Source organism: Trachymyrmex septentrionalis, unplaced genomic scaffold (assembly GCF_001594115.1).
Source record: "Trachymyrmex septentrionalis isolate Tsep2-gDNA-1 unplaced genomic scaffold, Tsep1.0 scaffold22, whole genome shotgun sequence".
NCBI lineage: Eukaryota > Metazoa > Arthropoda > Insecta > Hymenoptera > Formicidae > Trachymyrmex > Trachymyrmex septentrionalis.
The window spans coordinates 6110759-6124913 of record NW_017305375.1 but is presented as its reverse complement, the minus strand read 5'-3'; the positions used below and the strand labels follow the sequence as shown (position 1 = coordinate 6124913).

At 30.2% G+C, this 14155-nt stretch overlaps 1 protein-coding gene across 1 annotated transcript in view; it reads left to right on the top strand.

The window, feature by feature from the left end:
• The first annotated feature begins 6771 nt into the window (after positions 1–6771).
• The window catches only part of LOC108748299 (twitchin), a 97478-nt gene continuing 90094 nt past the window's right edge, over positions 6772–14155 (top strand). The window contains exon 1 of the mRNA XM_018486349.1: positions 6772–7244. The gene's annotated coding sequence lies outside the window, so the exon portion shown is untranslated. The remainder of the gene's footprint in view (positions 7245–14155) is intronic.

Here is a 14155-nt window from a genome sequence, read left to right as displayed (position 1 = left end):
TGTGTGTGTGTGTGTGTGTTTCACATATTTCTATTCTTTTTCTTTTACAAAAATTATTTGTGTAAAATATTTACCAGTGAACATATATAAGATTTTCCAGAATCTTTTCACTTCAATAAAACATTTTTGTTGAATTATATATGTATTTACTTTATGTTGTATTCTGTAAAATGCAAATATGTAACGCGATAGTTTTTCAAGAGCTTTCCTATATACCATTGCCTTCAGCTCCGAAAGAATTATTTGACACCATAAAGCAACATTACAAAGATTAATTTAGCTTATGATTTGTTCTACAGACAGATGTAGTGTGCCGGTTTACGCTGCACCCCGATTTTATATTTAAATCTGTATTATGAAAAAAGAAAATAAATAAAACTGATTTGGGAAACTACAAGCATTTAAAACGTAATATTATTAATAATATAGTCACTATTATTTAAATTACGCAATTTGCAAAAAAAAAAATCGTAAGAATTTTAATTTTGCATTCATAAAATTCGTTTTTAGATAATTTTGCATAGAAACAAGCCACAAATATACGAATTAAGAGTTTACATTTTTTTAATTAACTCAATAAATCATATTTTTATTAGTTATTACTAAAGTACAATAGTTAGTTTCTGAGAAATAAGGGAATGTCGCTTGAGGAAACCTATGTTAATATCGCCGATTTTTCTTTATTATATGAAAGCATTGTATGAAAGCAGCTTAATGGATAAAACGCTTTACATGTATGGGTTATCTGTGTCTGAAAAAAATCTAAAAATCTATACAGGTAATTTTTACGGACTCGGACTCAATATCTTGGGATTAGCTATACATCAATTTTATTTAAATAGTCGCCATCGAAAAATCACGCTGGCATTATATAATAAAAATGTTGTCAAATTTTTTATTGCGATTTTAGTTTCTGAGTAATTTGAATTGAAAGTTTGTCGAAACTTCGAATAAAGCTAGTGGTAGCGTCGCGAATTTGGCACGAACATATACGCAATGACGTTCACACGTCAAGCGGTCAAGCAGCCCATTTTATATTTTTATGCACCTGACGTCGCGACGCTACCACGTTGTTTGATTTAATATTTAGTAGAAAAAAAAAACTAAAACTTATAATTTATATTATACAATAATTTATCATTTAACTACTTTAATTTCCGTTCTTTATATCAATAAAAAATTCTTAGCCTTGATATCAGGATCGCGATATCACAAGGTCGATGGTGCAATTTACAAAAATTGATTGATTGATTGATTGATTGATTAATTAATAGCGACCACTCAAATTGTTGGATCTAATATCCATGCTATGATGTTCCTTCCACATCCTGCAGATGAGACACCGAAACAAATATCATATAATAGGCCAGTGTCTTGTCCTGTCCTCGCACTCATAACATCTATTTCCAGAATGGACCGGCGACTAAGTTTAGAACGACTGTTCCATTTACTCAGATCGTTCGCCCACTCTCGAACTTTCGTGCTCTCTCTCAATGATTTTCTCGTAACAAGTTTTCGTCATGTCATTATAAAAGAGATCTTTAACAATCAAGTAGTAGACATTAATTGAACAGTTCAGTTTGTTATTATTTTGTGTGTGTGTGTGTGTGTGTGTGTGTGTGTGTGTGTGTGTGTGTGTGATAATTATATGTAATATACACAGAGTTGGGAAACGTTATAATAAAGCTTTTTATAATGAACAATTTGATAATGACATTGCAATTTTTTATAACTAAACGCTAAGATTGTGCTAAGGTTGGAAAAGTCGATTTTTGGCACAACCTTAGCTTTTATTAGTTATAAAAAATCGCAATGTCATGTTTATTATAAAAAGTAACGCAAAAGTAATGAAAAAAATAATGCTTTTTATCTCTGATAATACACGACATCTCAAGAAAATGCAATAGTCTTTGTAAATATTTATTAGTGTTGTTTTATTTTAGAGAATTTTTGTATAGAAAATTAATTATCAATCGTTCAAAACACTAATTAAATATTTGTGAACATAACATTCGTAGATTAGATCTTGAAATTTGTAATAATCCATTTTGTCAAAGTTCTTGCAGCAATTGAAATATTTTATGTTTGAATGAAAACATAGCATGTGAATGAATAAACTACAGATTAAAATTGTAAAAAATTTTTTAAAATTAATACAAATTATTTTTTATTTATAAGATATAATTATTTTAAAATAACACATTTTTGGGATACTAAACGAAGCAAACGTAAATAAGAGTGAAAATGGGATCACGCACTTTATTTATATTTGTCTGTATTATGTAGTACAAGCGAGATTCCATGTTGCATCAACATTGCGTACCTGGAGCATGAAAAATTTTTACAATGCTGAATGTTACTTTAATTCTAGACATTTTTAATCTATTTTTTTTTCTTGCATTTAGGATGCATTCCTAGTAGAGTGAATCTCTACTTATGCGTTAATTGCTATAAAATAATATAAAAAGGAACTCCCGATAATTTAAATAAGTTATTGAGCGAGGGAGTCAGATAAGAAATGCAGTAAGAAATATGCAGATTAAAATTTAAAATATAATTCACATTTATTCGGTAATTTTTCAAAGTGACAAGTCATTCTAAAAGTTTTAAGGATTACGTATACAATATATTATAAAATATTTCAACTTGTTAGTACTAACATTGTTATAAGCATATTCTAAATATGAGTGTATGTATTTTATATTTAAAGAAAAGAGAACTACCGAATACGAGTATATAGAATCGGCAAAGGTGAGAATCTTTACAGTTAATGTATACATATTAAAATAATTTTTATATATCTACAATATCTGAAAATTATTATATGTAAAATAATATGCGCGCGCGCGCGCGTACACACACACACACACAAATAATTTCAATAATTTATTTATAATATAACACAAGATATATTTTGTATTCTAAATATCTCATATGTTTTGAAATACAAATTTAAGAAATAACTAAAAATAGATCTCGCTTCTGTGAAAGTGTGATTTATTCCGTCGGACCTCACGATTTGCTTATTTCTCTTTAGCAAACTCTGTATTTTCATATCAGTTCGAGCGTCAGAAATGGTATTAATACTTCGCTGTATTAATATTGAGAATATTCTATTCTTGATGAGATTTTTAAACAAATTATCGAATGCAGATTCGACGAAAAAAAATTATTATGATAAATTCGATAAATTAACATTTCATTGTATGATGTTCTCCTGCAAATTTGTCGTTTTTAAGCATTTTCGCTAAATGAATAATTTCTTTCTTCAGCGTGACGTCATTCTCTTGTGTTTTGACGCAAGTGGAAGTTTCGGTAAGTTAGATAATTTTAAGACGCTTATTGTTTCAAGATAAGTTTAATTCTTACATAATTTTTAATTAAAAACTTCGCAATTTTTTCAAATTATTAAAATTGGAACTAATTATAGAACTACCAAGAACATATTTGGAAGAAATACTGTCTTTGTAACGATAATTATCTGATATTATTTTTATAATAATTAATGCAGAATAATTATTATACAACAAATTAATAATAATTAAATCATATATTTTGCATTATATAATTATGTAAATATAATTTTTATATTTTCAAAACAATGGATCTTTCGAAAGCTTTTAAAATCTTTTCGTTTTGCGTCACTTTGCTGAGAAAGTATTTGTTTAATTTTTAATTATTCGGTAATTTGATTATATAGAAAAGATGTTCGGCGTCGTTAGGTATAGATTTTAATACGTAAAGATAGATTTGCCAGTGAGGGGCGCGATCGTATATATTTAGAAAAGTGCCTGGTTTGCCAGAACTGAGAGAGACTTACGTCTCAATGCTTCGCGTGAGATTTTCCTCCTCGGTGACTTTTCTCTTTTTATTTTTTCCTCCTTTGCTTCTTCTCTCGATTTAACAAGAAAATCATTGTAACATTTAAGCACAAAGCGTACATATTGTGTTACTATTTCTAACAGTATAACCGCGTGATTCTCTCTAGCAAATTAATTTAGACAATTGAAATTGAAATTCTGCACTGTGCTGAGCACCAAAATAAAAGTATGACAAAAGCACTTATACATATGTTAAATTTGTTAAGAAATTATATGAGTCAACATATATGAATCTATAATTAAATCTAAAATTAATATTAAAATCTTTGTTAAATTATAAGAAATAAACAAATATTAAAGTATTTACTAAATAGATGAATACTGGAGTGTTAAATAATTTTGCAATGTTTATAATACTTAATTAAAAAATATTTTAATTTTTACTATAACTTTTATTCTCTATATTTTTTATATAAACTTTTATTTCTGTATTTTTTAAAATCTTTCCTATATTTTTTACGTAGTTTAATGAAATCCTGACTTTCAATCTTATTTTCAATAAAATTCCAATTTATACATGAACATTAGTGGCATATTTTGATATTGGTAGCTAAATAATTGTCATTACCTTTAACTTGACTTAAAATATATTCTTTTAGGAATTAAATGGGAACTACATTATCTAGTAGGAGTCAGGGATTTTTGTAGCGTTGTTTTTTTTTGAAATATTAGTAAATCAAACTTAACGAAGACGGCATGACGACACATAACTCTGTTTTCAGTCTATGATAGACCGATCGTAGACTGCAGGAGAAAAAGATAAGTAACTCGTAATTACGTCGTTGCTCAAGACCCTCGTTGTAATGTTTCACGGGTGGTTTGAGGAAATATGTTTGTCAGGATATACAAAGTCATCTTACACGGCCACTCAACGTTGAGTTATGGCTATAACGTCCGCTTATATCAGGAGAAGAGACTTCTAAAATTATTACTGCATTTAAACGTCTCTTGTACGAAAGGATCGTTTCGCAAGGGTAAAAAGTAAATGATGTATATCTTTTCATTGATTTTTGCAAATCTCACACACACACAATCGACGGTGTAAAATTTAAACTCTAATCAAATATATGTAAATGCAATTTGGTCATCCTATTATCTTTAAATATTTATCGTATCTGTGATCTTTGCTACCGCAAAGAATTTCGTGTAGACTGTTTATTTTTTTGTTATTTTTGTTCAACATTATGCGTCGAGTGACGATGACATTTAGTTAGACCTGACGTTTGACTAATCCAAAACAAACTAGATCTCTCATTTAATATCTCAGGTAGTTTCTATTTGTGATATATAATTTGTGATACTATAATTAATTTTAACAGTAAGATTTTATATTTGTATATAGTTTTATACAATAATTACGTAAAGAACTGTACAATTTCAATTTTACATATTCGATTAAAAATAATATCAAGTTTATTAAAATTTTTCCTAATAGAAAGAATATTTACTCCGGATTCAATAAATCTGTCTTAAAAATTATGTAAAACATTTCTTGTATATATGTATATATGACATATAAGATTTGCGCTACTAAACGTGAAGACATTGAAGGATTAAAAGCTTTTAAACTCCTTCGATTTCGTAACATTATGGACTTTTATCGTTTATTACTTGTCATCGAGATTTCGCATATTTCTCGACAAACTGGAAAGTAATGAGATTCGATCGATGTACTGTATGAGATTGATTTTTATTTTATTTTTTTAAATTCTGTCCAGAGACAAGAAAAAATGTACCTCGTGTTATGCGCAAGTGTCACGATGCTACCCAATTTCAACACGGGGACGCCAACGTGAGAGATTCCAATCCGATGACTTTTCGCCAGTCATTTAGAGTTCCACTGTCGATAGCGCGAGTTCATTTTTAGATTCGTTGCCGACTACCACGCTTATATGACAAACTCGCTAGTGACAAGAAATAGAATGCGCAAATGACGAAGTCACGTCAATGCGCTGAACGTAACGCATGTATATTTAATATTATATTTATATCATATAAATATAATATTAAAAAAAGATTTGAATAAAAAAGAGTATGAGTAACTTTGTATTTTTATGATCAGCGTGCTCTCATTTATGAATATGATAAAATTTTATCAGTATGATAAAATTATTACAAAGGATTTTAACGTGAAGATATAAAACAGTAGGATGTACGTAGGTATAACGATAAGTGCAAATATAATAGGATAATAAAAAAATTCGACTTGTATTACTTATATAGGTAGATATATCTAAATTTTTTATTATAATTACAACAGTTTTTGATAATGATAAATTAATTATAATGTTATTCTATAGAAAATCTCACTTGTGCGAATTCGAATTCTCATATAACGCATTGTCGCCTTCGTTAATTTTCTGACCTCATCGTATAAAAACAAACATTATTGTGTAACAGCAATGCGCCAGATATAAGAACTAAGATGAAATTCGATGTGGCACGCGCGCGTCTGATTACGAAAGAAGTATAGCGTGTAATAAATGCTTTTTCTCATTCTCTACACTGACTGTATATGTCTATCAGCGCTCACTTGAGAATCTCCGGCCTTGGATAATTCGCCAATGAAACTTTTCGCTGCATAATATTGTTACAATAAATTGAATTTTGTATTATCGTAGAAATCTTGGATATCGAAATATAAATAGGTAATTTAAATGACACGAAAATATTCTCAAAATATTCTCAGTAGAGTAATAGCTTTTCATTGGCAGCACCACGCGGAAAACACGTGTCTGATCTGGTCGTCTTATTATCACTTATCGGACGTGACTTCGTGTACTTCGGTGTATCATACATAGCGTCATGGCGCCCGTGATAGCGTAGGCGTTTGTATGGCTCGACTGGGATGTAAGACAGAGGATTTCAAGTAAGATGTGGTAGTGGCGACGATAGTGGTGGTCGTGATGGTGGGCGAAACTCCAACCTCGAGCTTCACGATACCTCGCGCGTTTAGTTGGCGCGCGGCACCCCGAAGATTGGGACGGCGGATAGAGACACTCCGTGCAAGTAAAAAGAGAGTAGGATACGAGAAAGAAGAAGCGAGACAGCGACGAGCGACCACACGACGAGTGACGACGACGACGCAAGACGAAGACGAAGACGATCGAATCTGAAAATAAGAAAAAAAGAGTTCCTCTTAATTTTCTCCGTTTTGTTCTCGCGCGAGCTTGTAGAATTTTCGAGCCGAGTCTTCCAAGCCGAGTGTGTGCGTCTCATTGTCTGCCTCGGGGGGGTTGGAGTGATCCAGGAATAAGCGACTGTTCGCCGTCGTCAGGTGTCCGAAGAAACGCTCGGCCAGGTGCTGGGACTCGCACCTTTAGAAGGAAAAGCGCTCATCCTCTTCTGAAGAGGACACTTCAAGTAAGTCTCTCAATGATGCATTGGATTGCGGATGCGCACGTTGTGTGGCTGCGAGGGAGCGTGCGTGACGATTGCCGGATTCACGCGTGTCAGTGCGATTTCTCGTCACACCTTGCCTAAACTCCTTTCGAATTCCTTCTTTTCCCCTTTCATCCCTCCATCGCCTGTTAATATTGTTAACGTCAAAGATCGCGTGTGGATCAGTGCTGAAGTGTGAGCAACAAGTGACGGATCGGTTTCGCGCACGCTCACCTATAGTGAGTGATTTGCCAGGGGGTAGGTGAAGGGACAAGTGGATTGAGGAGGTATGTCACGTTCTCATAAGAAAATGATCCAGTTATCCTCGTAGATCAGTCGTTCCTTCTTATTTCGATTATATAATCAAATGTATTTCGCAGAAGCAGATATGAGACAGAAGAAGAACAAATATTAAAAATTGAAAGTAATCGAGAATTAAAAAAGGATGATGGAAAGCAAGTGTTAACGAATTACAATACGCCCTGCAAGCTGTGATCATCTTTCATTTTCGCTTAGATTTTGCCAGATTTTAAAAATGAAAAAATTCGCTTAATTTCTATTTAAATTACGAATTCTTGTCTTAAACACTTATTTATCTATTTGTTTTTTTTTTATTTATATTATAAATTTTCAAGATTAAAAATATAAATTGCAAAAACAAAACATTTTATTACGGTGATATTTGTAATTTTATTTTGGAGTGGACTGACAATATGGATATGGATTTATTACTATAAATATTAAGTCTCATCACTATGGATATTAAATTTAAGTCTCATCGTAATTGATATTAACTATTAACAATCCATAACATTGACGTATAGTTTTAACATCATGACTTTTAACACACCATGTTTATATCAACACCAACACGAGAGAATTATACAAGCGCATCGCATGATATTATTAAATTCATACCTATTTCTTTTAGAGTGATTGTTCTGAATCTTCAGCAGCTTATATGATAAACAAGGGGTTAATTACTGTCATATACATTTGCATTTCTTTCGAAGCATCTCTTTTTTAGTGTTGCAATAATTTCCTCGTTGTGTCTTTGATTACTCTTCATCATTCTGTCTCATTATTTAATTATTAAGAGAAATTTGGTTAAAGATTATAAAAAATCTGAGTCCTCCTAAAAAACCTGAGTTTCCAATAAGTATTCCACGATGTAGACGTGTCTCTCGCGCTCGACAACCCTACTTTACATGACTAATCGCCACGAGTTTTGTCGCGGCGGCGGCAACTATTCGTAGACTACTATCTAGGTATCTAGGCTCGGAGTCCACTTATTTTTAGGAGGGCGTAACGTGAGGAGCAGTTCGTCGTTCCTACGACCATCTTTTCGCTCGTGTCGTTGTTTCATAAATCGTTTCATCCATCTTCACATTATTGTACTATCCGACACTTTGTCTAACGCTTCATTTGCCGCCTTGTCTTCTCGACTTCCTCTCCTTGGTCTTTCGCACCTCGCATTTATACGTTAATTTTAGTTAATTCAGAGTCTTAATAGAAGTTTTATTTGCCCATTTCTTTCTGTACATTCCATCATTCCAATTGTGATTCTAATCATGCGATTTAAAAGAATATTGTAATCTATTCTAATCTATTTATCAATCTATCTATCTATCGATTCTAATTTATTTCTATCACATGTAAATATATCTTAATTTGTAGATAAATCAGTCAGTTGTCTTTCTTTTATCGCTTTTTCTATTTGTTATAATTTTTATTTTCTTAATAATTGTAAAAAAGTACCAGTCAAATAGAATAACATTTATTAATATAATGCAACATTCTTTGCAACAGATGTGCCAGAAACTTTCAGGAAAAGAATTCTGACAAGATTCAATTATACAGAAATTTTGAAAATGATGTATTTACTTTACAAAAGTTTTTTTCGCTGCCGTAATAATTGCAGATACTATAATTCTTTCTTCTAACTTTAACAATCAATGAGAATCTCAGAATGTCTAACCGATTTAAAAATATCCCACATACCAGAAGTTCTGCGAGTTTTGTTAAATCCGGAGAAGTCGATTGGTAAAGAACGTAAAGAAAAGTTAAATCAATACATGCGTCCCCATCTCGGAAATAAATTTTAAAATACGATTAAATCTGATAATGCAATGTTAAAAGCGAATAAATTTATTTTTTGTATTAAATGTATCTATATAATTATTAATAATTTATGTTACAATTATTAATTAAATTAAATTAAATAATTAAAGTATTTTGGTTTATAATTCTCACAGCTGTTTTCAATATAAAGCGCTTAAAAGAATAATTTTAATCCTACAAAGATAAGAGAGGATATTTTTTAATTCAATTACATTTTTACTATTTTTAGATGTATCAAAATATTACTTATGACTTTATTTGAATTCTTAAAATTTTTTCTAAGAATTTTATCTTGTAAATGACTTCAAAATTATTCCACAATCAAATTTATTAAACGCAAATATATTTATTTGATTGATTGACTTGATGTCTGTGTTGAGATGAGACAAGATATTGTATTTTCTGTGTGATACATACATTATTTATAAACTTGATATACATTATTTTAAACTTGATATATATGAACATATTAAGAATGTTAAGCACGATCGTATATGAATACATCAAATACGATAAAGAAAGCTAAGATCGATCAAATTTTCGATGTTACAAATAATACATTATATATTCTTTTATTAATATATACGTTTTAATTAATTATTTACTTCGTGTATTTATACATATTGACGTATTTTTGGACGCATTGTCGACATTGTTACATTTCTAGCCAAGCGACTCGGTTTGTCATCAGAGTCAGTCTTAGTGTAAAGTAATATTATTCTTGGCTGTATTTGCTATTGTCTGATTCGAACTGACAAATTTGTTTCTTCTTTTTGTCATAATTAATGTATCAATGTGTTTTTTAATAAAAGAAAAAGGAAAAGAGTTAATCATAATAATTATTAAATTTTAATAAAATAAATACTAATGCTAGATAAACCATTAAAAAATACGCAGTTTTAATTTTATAATTTTTATTTATAAACTTATTTAACTTTGTAACGATATTGCAACCATCCGATATGTCAGTATTTCATTTATAAACAACTTCATTTCGTTTACTTGACTAATTAGTTTAAGGCTAATATGATTAATTTACAACAGAAGGCTAACCTAAAGTCATATTCTTTTTTTATATATTGCAATACGTATTAAATAAGTGAACAATTATTTAATGTTTGGACTTAAACATTTCCCGCGTATATTTTATTAAAACATCGTATTCTAATACATTATGATTAACAAAAGTTACAAGATATTTTTACATTATGATTTAAATCGTTATATTATTACTTCAAAATTTATTTCAATCTTCTACTATGTTTAAATTCGTTATTTGTATATTTGTATAAATTGTATATAAAATTGGCATTCTTATTTTATTTTTTACAATATCGCGCAAATAACCTAGCAAATAATGTGTAATATTACATTAACTAAAATATTATCAAGTAAACCTTTCATCACAACGACGTCATTTTAACATAATTTCTGATTTTGCGGCCGGACGTTTTGCCTCATTCTGCCAAAAAGTCGAGTGCAAATGCTTGTTTACAAGATTTCTCGCGTTTTATCGCGGATAGATCGGAACGTCGATCGGTGATTTTAGTGCTGCTGTCGACTCGTTTGAGTCAGTCGGCGAAAATAGATGCACGGTGCGTCGCAAGTAACGCGGTCAGTAGTATAGGCATGGTAGAGTGCGCCTGCGAAAATGCATCGTACGACTAATAATTATAACTCTCGCGAATAGAATTTAGTTCCGGATATGACTTCACCTTGAGCGTAGACTATTTTCTACTATTTAGAAATGAATCATTGCTATGTGACAAAAGCTCTTTATAGAACATTAAAAATCTCAGAAACTAATTAATATATAATTTAAATTTTTGATTATATTAAAAAATGTTAATTAATATATTATCCATGTTTTCTTCTTATTCAAGAATTAAAGTTACGGTGTATTGAAGCAATGATTCAATGATATTTAAAATATCTTTAATGTTTTAATCTAATTTTTATTATTATATAATGCTATTATTGTTGCATTCTCTAAATATAATTTTTTTCTTAATTCGCGTTGTTATGAATTAGATTCCTTTTTCCCGGGGAAAGCATGTGATTTAAGATGTGAATTATTCTGCTACAATGCAGTACATTATATAGAATGCTAAATATTTTTAGATTACTCACTTCACATGATTCTTAAGAGTGAGTGGGTGCATAACAGTAGGTGTATTAGTCATGATTAAATACATAGTTAATTTGATAAAAATAGATACGGGTATATTAAGGATTATTATTCGTAGTACAAATGTATCTTACATAAAAATTTAAATTCAATTTTATGTCAGAGTGCTGATATCAAATTTTATGTCAGAGTGCTGATATCAAATTTTATCATTTTGCATATATGTTAGAACGGTCGCATAAACTGTCTCGTAAATTCATGACAATGAAGAAAGGAGATTGCTTGGTACAATGCACGTGGTTCAGAAGTTTTGCCAAAACGCAATAATTGCGTCTTTTTAATGATGCTACTTCAGTGACAAACGCAAATTGAACGTTTATTCCTATTGTGAGATTTTAACAGTTTACACTGCACTGCAGTGTCCCATTCTTAATTTTTGTTTCCCGTCTGTTTTCTCTTATCTTTATATTTCTTATATATCTTCTTATGGTAACTTTATTAATTATAATATGCAGTCATAAAATCGGTTCTGTTTGTTTTGTAAAACTATTTCATTATATAAAGCACTTATATATCTAATGTGCTACATTTTTATTGGGTCAAAGTATCAACAAATATGTATTGTATCACAAATAGCCGACAGAATTATGCCAAAGTGAAGCAACACTTTCTATATAGCCAGCAAAAATATTAGGTCAGTTGGATGCCGACATACTCTCACGTACAATGTGCTGACATTTTCAAGGATTTGAATAGCACATTTCTCGATCGATATCTTAACATTCTTAAAATTTTTTATCGTTTTGCTTTACTTAAAAAATATATTTTTTAAAACAATAACATAATTTTAAAAAACTTTTTCTTATTATTTAAATAATTTTTTTTACCAAAAGGCACGATTAATATTTTCTATGAAATGCGTAAGTTTTAGTTTTATATTTCTAGTTTTTAATTCAATAAACAAGCAAGCTATACATACTAATTAAACTTTCTATGTTATTTAAGTGAAAAAGCATTCAACAATAAGCTAACTAAATTTTTTAGGAGCAAAAGCATATTATAAACTCAGAGAAATAAATGTTTGTTTTATTATTAATAGAAAAACAATTTTTCTCGCATGTCGAATTCTTAAATTAATAAAAAGATTAATACTAGAAAATTTTTTAAATCAAATGAATATTTTATGAATATTTTAAATTCTTGTAACTCTTTTGTATTTTTTTTTCTTTTTGAAAAATCAATCGTCGGATGATAATCGCGATGCGAAAATCAACGTGCAAAAGAGCCGGAATGCGAACGGCTGTTACGAAGTACAGTAATTTCGGGAATGCATGTGGAGGCCACTTGCCAAGTCTTACTGTGACGTTGTAATGTTCAGTCCGTCCGTTTTGTATGTCGTTTCGTCGGTCCGTTAAGCTCTCCCTCGCATCTGCTTGGTCTTGTCTAAAAAGATTAACTATAAATCGTACTACTAGTCGTAGAATATATGTCGACATTAAATCATCTTTCTGGAATATTACACACACACACACACACACACACACACACACACGCGCGCGCGCGCGCACGCACACACACACAAACACACAATATAAAGCAGCTGTAAAAATCTATTTAAAAATTTGCATATAGAACCATATTTATTATTAATTTCTGCTAATTAGAACTAGTGGATATATAAATTTTCTTTGTAAGAAAAAAAGGAATAACGAAGAAACATTGGTTGCGTTCAACAGAAAAAGCAGCTTTACAACTGTTGTAAAATTCTTAGATATGATTGGTTTATACATTTAAATTCAGTGAGGAACTAAGTACAAGACCAATCATATTAGAGAATTTTACAACAGTTGCAAAGCTTTTTCTGTTAAATGCAGCCATGGAATTTTTATGTATGTTTAACATTGATATTGTCGAATCGATAGCTCCTTTATCTTTTCATTTATGTTATAATTCGTTTATTTGGCACTTCTCAAGACAGTGCGAGGGCAGCCAGGCGTATCATATTTCTATTGCCTGGCTGGAGCTGACATAATAGGATGATTTGTTTCACAATTTTGTGGCTCGGACGGTGGCAACCGACCAATTACGCGAATCTCACGTTACCGGAAGGATATCGTCTCGTGTCCCAACACCTATCCTTGCACTTGGCAGTCTTCTCCGGCACACATCACGCAAAACTAATTCATATCTTCTGAAACGTTTGTCATCTATCGCCAAAATTTGTACAGCTTTTCAATCAAATTTAGACTTGTCTTATATTCTATTTACAATTATTTATAATATTAAAAATTATAGATAACTACTTGAGCTTGCTTAAGCTGGCATTCTGTCACATTCGTGAACATAACAATTAGACATAGAATCTGAGAAATTTTCTTTCTTATACAAAAAAAGGATACACAAAAAAAAGCAAACTAAATAGAATATTAATTTTCTACTTAAATACGTCAATTATTTTGTAGTTATAAATAATACAAATTAACTTCTCTAATTAACTTCTATGTATTTTTATTATTTTTTAATCACAAGCATATTTTGATTTAACATAATTCCAATTTAATAACATCACAATATTGTCTGATAATAAAATTTTCTATTGATTGATTGAAATGATATGGAACATTTATGTTTGTTTATGTATTAG